Below are 7,797 nucleotides of genomic sequence, written 5' to 3' on the forward strand. Positions count from 1 at the left end.
GTGTGATAGAAACTTTAACATTTGACTAAACACCGAAATACTAATTTTACCTGGTTATTATCCAAGCAACAGCTTCAAAATATTGAAGGAATGATCAAGTTTTCGTCGGCACGTATGGAGTTAAAGTGTGTATCCAAAGAAAACGGGTGGTGGGGTTTTTTGGGGGGGTAAAAACAGGTGACTGGTTTGTGTCGTGTGTGGTATGTAGACCAGGTCAGGGGTCAAGGTTAGGTCAGATCGCGTGAAGGATTGTGGTATAGAAACAGTTATCACCGAGCTGCAGTTCACCGATTCGGAGAAGACGATTTCACATTGTTCGGTTTCGTAGCTCCAGAAGACTAGATAAAGAAGATACCAAAGGAGATTTCCTACAGGTTAATCTGCACAGCGTGTTTCCAGTGTCTGCCCGAGGAAGCGCTGTCGAAATCTGCACAGCGTGTTTGCAGTGTCTGCGCGAGGAAGCGCTGTCGAAAGCGCAGTGTCGATCTGGCCATCTGGCAGTCGTGTCCCCGTAAGTAGGCTACAGACAGACAGATCTAGATCTACACTAGTCACAAAAAGTCAAGGAACAAAAATTCAAAAAGTCATATCTCCGAAACGATTTCACCAATTTATTAATCGTTTACACCAAAGTACACCTTCTGGGCCACACATTGAATGTGGCAAATTTCATTGGTATCCAATAACGGAATGATGAGTTAAACTCAGTTCACTGCAAGCGTGTTGAATTTCAAAAGTCACAACTGTCTCATGTCAACAAAACAATGTCAGTAATGGGTATGGGCACCCCGCCGGGCCAAGCATTCGTTGCAGCGTCGACGCATGGACTGCACATGTCTTCTGAGGAGCTGCTGGTCCAGGTTTTGCCATTCATGTTGGAGGTATGCCAGCAGGTTCTGAAGGGTGTTTGGGGGAGGGTGATTGTCTCGCAGCTGCCTGTCAAGATGATCCCAGACATTTTCGATTGGGTTTAAGTCTGGGCTGCAGGCTGGCCATTCCATTCTGTGAACTCCCTGCTGCTGCAGGAAGGCCCCAACCACCCTGGCGCGATGCGGTGTGGCGTTGTCGTCCTGCAAAGTGGCCTGGGGTCCCAGCTGTTGCAGGAAAGGGATGACAATCGGACCCAGGATCTCGTCCCTGTAGCGTGCCCCGGTCAGATTCCCCTGGATGTGGTACAGGGGGGTCTTATGGTTGGCAGAGAAGCCTCCCCATACCATCACGGAGCCTCCACCATACGCGAGGACCTCCTGGACACAGTCCTGGTTAAACCGTTCGCCTTCTCGTCGCCATACGGACAGCCGCTTGTCCGGATGCATCAGATTAAACCTGCTTTCGTCGCTGAAGAGAACAGTGGCCCATTGATGACGTGTCCATCTCGAATGACGAGCAGACCAGTCTCGGCGGGCTCGTTTGTGGACTGGAGTCAGCTTGGGCTTCTTGGCTGGTACTCTGGAACGGAGCCGCACGTTGTGGAGACGGTTCCTGATGGTCTGCGTGCTGACTTGAATGTTGGTAGCCACCCTTAGCTGCCCCCTGATGCGCTCTGCAGTGATGGTGCGTGACGTCAGAGCCTGGCGGACGATGTAACGATCAGCCCTTGCATCAGTCTTTTTTGGTCTCCCAGATCTTGGCCTGTCCTGGACCCGTCCAGTCGCTCTCCAGCGTTCTTGTAGCCTCCAGACAACCGATGGAGACACCCCAAGTCGGTGGGCAACAGCTCGGTAGGTGGCGCCGCGCTGAAGCCAGGCAAGGGCTCGTCCTTTGTCGACATCTGGCAGCGATCGTCTCTGGACCATGGTGTTGGAATGGACCATAGCTGTGAAACGCTGGCTTATAAAGGCTTTCAGTGCGGTGAGTTTCACAGCCCAGACGTCCGCCTAGCACGTGCCATGATCAGTTCCGATGTTCAGTACCAATGTTCATTCTGCTGAGCCAGTGAATTTAGGCGCATTTTTGACGTGGAGGGCCTGCACTTTCCGCCTGCCTAGCACCGCGTCCGTGCATCACATGCGGCCAATGATGCTGTCTAGACAATTTGCGAGTTGTTGTCAGTGCATTAGCCAAGTTTGGTTGATTTCGTTTTTCGGGTTATGAAGATATTGCTGTTTGCTTTTTCCATGTGAATATGTCAGTTGTTCCTTGACTTTTTGTGACAAGTGTAGTGTCTCGCACTCTTGCACCGTGTCACCTAGCTTACTGTGTGTGTGTGTGTGTATGTGTGACGGAGTGATTGAGTTTGTGTTACTGTTTGTCGATTTCTTACGTGAGCCTTGAAGGCTTCGCCTCTTGTTGTTCATAACCTCAATAATATACCTCCATTTCAAGACTCACTCCTTTTTAAGGCCTGATTTTTTTGGATTTTTTTAACGTCTTTTTCTTCTTCTTCAGCGTTTGATGGTCTTAAAAGGGGGGTTCCACTGTAATCCAAACACAGAGAGACTGCTAACGTTCTGGAATTCAGAATCCAAAAACAAGAATTGTAGGTTATTGGAACGTTTAGTTATTGACAAAACAAAACGTCACATTTACAGTACCTCGCCGGCATCTTGCAAGCAAATTTTATCGATTTTGAGATCAGTTCATTATTTGTATCATAAGTGTTTGTCTGTCTGTATATTTAAAAGACCATGGGGTCGACGTACTGTGAATGTAACGTTTTGTTTTGTCAATAATTAAACATCCCAATAACCTACAATTCTTGTTTTTTGTGTGGAGCAGTGAAGTATATGAAGAGGTACACATTAAATAGTGAAAGAAATCTATGGGACTGGGCCTCTGCCTTGTCAATATCAAGAAGCATGCATGCACCCATGAGTAGCGTACATTTAACCATTGTTCAGCCTTGACTACAGTTCAGAAATCACAGGCTACCTGGCTCTGCAGCAGGTCGCAGCCATCATCAGAGAAGACATCAACACTCGCATCACAGAATGGCGCGAGCGACCAAGCAGTGCAGGCTCAGGTATATAGGTGCATTGTTGGCTTATACACACAGGACAGACATACAAAGAAGTAGACCTCTTAACACACAATACCACTCTCTAGTGCTCTGCTTTAATTTCTAAAGATAGAATGAATCCTTTTTTTTTCTTTTTTTGTGTGTATATAATTACCGTATTTGACGGACTACAAGCCGCGACTTTTTTTCAAAAAAAATCGCATTGCGGCTTATAAAAAGATGCGGCTAAAAAGTTACCTAAACTTAAATAGCAGTCACCTAATGGAAGTCGCCGCGGATTTTCATTTCGCTCGATTAGCGATTACCGGTACTTTATTAGCTCTCTACTCAAGACGCGGCGCTTTTCTCTTCCTTTCGCGAATCTTCGTTTGTCAACAAGTCGTCGTGACAAGATAGCGTACAGAGAAACACCTGATGTATCAGGATCTCGCGCGCGCGAGATTTCGTTTTTTTTGTGTCTTGCGATAGTTGGAGGAGCGAGAGCCGCCATGTTGTGTTTTCGTCTGCTCGAAATGTGCGCAAAAGTCGTAAATCATCCCAAAAAAGCTTATTCCGGGCGAGACTACATGTGTGTGTTGGTTACAAATTGTGTGTGTGATATTTTTCTTCAAATTTTTTCACTTTCCTTCTTTGTTTCACTTGTTTATTCTTGGAGCCGATTTCGCCAAATACCGTACTTTCGTTTGCCTATATTTTTTTCGACGGCGGCTAATATAGGGACGCGGCCTATACGTGGCTCGTCCCAATTTTTTTTTTAAAGTCGGGGGTGCGGCTTATAAAACGGTGCGTCTTGTAATCCGTCAAATATGGTACTAGGCATCCTTTGCTCCAGTTCATGACGGTAAAAAATCATTTTGTTAAAAAGTTCTAATATGACCATTATCTTTTTTCTCATACGCTGTCACATAGTAATGTTTGCTGTACATGTCTGATTTTCAGCTCGACCAGCACAAGACCTGAGTCATGGCTATGAAAGTTCTGCTGAGGAAAGACTGCTGACACTGAGCAAAGTCAAAACACTTGCTGCCAACCTGGCCAGGTATAGTATTGCTTCGTCATACCTGTTCTTTGAAATAACATTTCCTGACAGTACTGTACTAATACCAAGGAAGTCGCACAATGTTGGATTCAATCTATTAACACCAGGGAGTCCTCACAGTGAATTATTTTGTTCTAATTTGAATTAGAAGATGCTGTAGGTAAAATGTAATTCACTACCAAAATGTCACTGCTCAATCAATGACGCTTATATCGCGCATATTCCGTGGGTACAGTTCTAGGCGCTCTGCAGTGATGCCGTGTGAGATGAAATTTTATACGGCCAGTAATTGCAGCCATTTCGGCGCATATTTACCTTTCACGGCCTATTATTCCAAGTCACACGGGTATAGGTAGACAATTATTAACTGTGCCTAAGCAATTTTGCCAGGAAAGACCCTTTTGTCAATCGTGGGATCTTTAACGTGCACACCCAATGTAGTGTACACGGTGTACTGCAGTGTACTGTGATGAAAGGACACCCTTGGGACCTGCCAAAACAAAACAAACCCTATATTGTGTGTGGCCTGTCAAAACGTGTGCTTTGTTGGGAGGTGTAACTAAAATGCTCAGCTCTGCTGCTGAACCAGGTAGAGTCGAACCTACCCTGGCGACCACCTTCTGGTATTACCATGCACCTGTCCACAATGACCCCTCCAAAAGATCCCTGACCAGGTTTTTTCTATAGACAATTCACCTTTCCATAACGACCACTATCAACCACATTTGGTCAGTCCCGTACAGCCCACATCGTCAACATCACGGGCCAAAGAATCTAGACACAGCCATCGTCGAACGCTGAAGAAGAAGGTCAGTCCCGTGAGTGGTCGTTATTGACAGGTGCTACAGTGGTACCTGTGATGAAAGGACACCGTTAAAAGTGTCCCTACATTGCAGGTGGCCTGTCATGACAGGTATACTTTGGTCAAGGTAATAGGCAAACGGACTCCAGAAGGTGTCCTTTCATGGGAGGTGTTCACTCATGAGAGAAGCCTCCCATCACAGGTACCACTGTACTTCTTCTTTTCGATCGCCGATCACACTTGGAGTCCAGATCTTGAGATATAATTAGTGGTCCTCTGCATCGCAGCCACTGGCCCGTACAGCTTGTTGTGCAGGGACTCCGGCAATGGCCAGATTTCCTCTCTCAGCACAGGTACCACTGTACTCTACCAAGCAGTTTTTGACACTTTAATGTCTGAATGCAACACAATATTCTGCCATTTGTCTCACGTTTCTTGAACGGTGTGCAGAATGGCCAAGCATCGGGAAGAGCGCCAGAATGAGTCTTACGATGATGGAGACTATGGAGATGACGAGGAACAGGAAGGGTGGTGATCGTCTGCTCTAGCTTGTAGTTTCACTCGTAGAAAGCACACTGGTTTCCTGGCCAAAGAAATTGTCTGTGTTACATGATGATTTTGTTGGAGTCTGTTTACTGATGCACATACATACAGACCTGCTGTCAACATTTGGGGATGGAGAGGAGCTGCATGGGTGGGATAGGTGGTGGGGTTGGGGGGAGGGGCACTGTCAATTAAGTCAAGAAAAAAATGATTATGTCGTGTGCTGGCCTGGTCTTTTGTTTCATGTGTTGTTAAAGTGCTATGACTTGTTTGTTGTACGGCCTACATGGCTTTGTTGGATTTCTGAATACATATTTCAATTGTAAATCTTGTGGTCTGCAGTTGTTTTATTGTTGCCAGGGTACATTTTTGCAGAAAACAAAACAGAACACCAAAATCAAAACAAACACACACACACCTACACACACACACACACACACACAAACAAACATGGGTTTGAGGTTATTATTTTTTGTGGTGATGGAAGTGAAGGAGAGAGTGTACAAGCAACAAATGTGATAGATGTTTACTGTGATACACACTATCTTATATTTTGCCTGCGTGTGGTTTGCTGATCTTTTTCTACCTCTTTTTCAGAACAGTTTTTTTTTAAACTGAAAACAAAATTTGTAACTGGTTTGCATGGTTGTTATGCATTTTGTCTTGCTTGCTATTGAAGTATGTCAGAAGAACATTATAGTCAGAAGAGGTTGACAACCATTACATGCCGTCAATATGCGGTGATACAATGCTCCTGGTTGCTTCGTATCAGTATGGAAACAAAGTTTATAGCATTAATTTCAAGTGTGACCGACATTATGTTGGCAGTCCAGCTCCGAAATGCATTGACTAATCGCTGAAAGGCGCTGACGTCATTTCATGAATGGATTTCCCGACCCAGAATTCCATTTCCAAATGGTTTTTGAAGATTGTGAAGATGTCTTTGAACGGGACGATGATGCCCTATTTCTAGTTCATTATATAAAGGGAAGCAAGTGGTCAAAAATGGGCATCCACAGAGCCAATGAAGGTGGATACTAATTTATTAGATCATATACCTATGAGTATGTACATAAGACAATGTAAAGAATGATGTAGCTTGTCCTAATGTACACATGGTGAAATAAAACAAGCACAGTCTGAAGGAAATATATTTGTTGAATTAATTTCACTGCAGTTTAAGAGAGAGAGAGTGCACATGTTTGTGTATGGGTTCTTCTTTGCTGTTGGTCACACAAGGGGGAAATCAGTTATTTATGTTCCACATGCATCCCATTTTAACACAAAGGTAAAACAAAAGCTGTTTGGACATCCACCGCAAACATGACCAGCGCTCAACAGGGAAATTCTTTTTTACTTTCTGAGCTTGTTTTTTACCCAAACTTAACATATCTATATGATTTTGGAATGAAAAATAAACTAGATGAAATCATTTTTTTATCGATTACTTAAATTTTAATTTTAATTAGGATTTTCAGAATGTTTAGTGACCAAACTCATTACTTAATTGTTAAGCTTCCAAGCTGAAATGCAATCCAATAGTCCGGGCATCGTCAAAGATTGCTTGACCAACATTTCATTGAATTTGATTTTAAAAAAATGAGGGCGTGAAATGTGACAGTGCCGCCTCAACTTTCACAAAAAGCCGGATATGACATCAAATACATTGATCAAACAAATGGAAAAAAACGTCTATGGATATTATTTTCAAGCACTTTTATTTAAGTTTCATGGAGAACGATCCATTAGGTTTCTCGTAATCTATCTACACATACACACACTTTGTCTACTAATGTTACCATAACGCGCGTTTCGCGCGTGACACAGAATTTTCATTGTGGTTTAGATGTAATTTAGGGTTGAATATGGTTGCTTTAGTGTTCAGATCTGAATATCTACAGTAATAAGCTCTTTATAGCAGTAGTCTTTTCCCCCCATCTGACAGAGTGGATTTGTTTGAGAACAAAACAAACGCACATTTCAGAATGTGACGCCACATAAAATGTGCGTTATGGTCACTTCAGATCAGTTGTTTTCTTACGAACCATTGCTTGTCTCAGCGGATTTTAAAATGTTGTCTGATGCTGTTGAATATCTGAACTCTTCAAAATAACCAGTTTCAAGAGACAAACTTCTGCTGGAAAGTAGCTTCAAGTACAATTTGAGCAGCCTATGACCATTCCCGTTTCTGGTTGACATATTTGCGTGACACGCGAGTTTAATTTACCTAACAAAACTAAATGAAACATTATTGTTTTCAATGCAGTGCTTACACTGCTTCTTGGATGTAATTGAAGTTGACTTTTACTCATCTAGTGTGAAAACGTAAACACATTTAAGGAAAATAGGGTTAACATTAAGTGACCCTCCGTTTGTCATCAGCAGCAAAGAAAAACCTGTGTGTGTGTATGTGTGTGATTATAGGCAGTGACACATTGAGGCACACATACACCA

Source organism: Littorina saxatilis, linkage group LG12, assembly GCF_037325665.1.
Source record: "Littorina saxatilis isolate snail1 linkage group LG12, US_GU_Lsax_2.0, whole genome shotgun sequence".
In the NCBI taxonomy this organism is placed as follows: Eukaryota; Metazoa; Mollusca; class Gastropoda; order Littorinimorpha; family Littorinidae; genus Littorina; species Littorina saxatilis.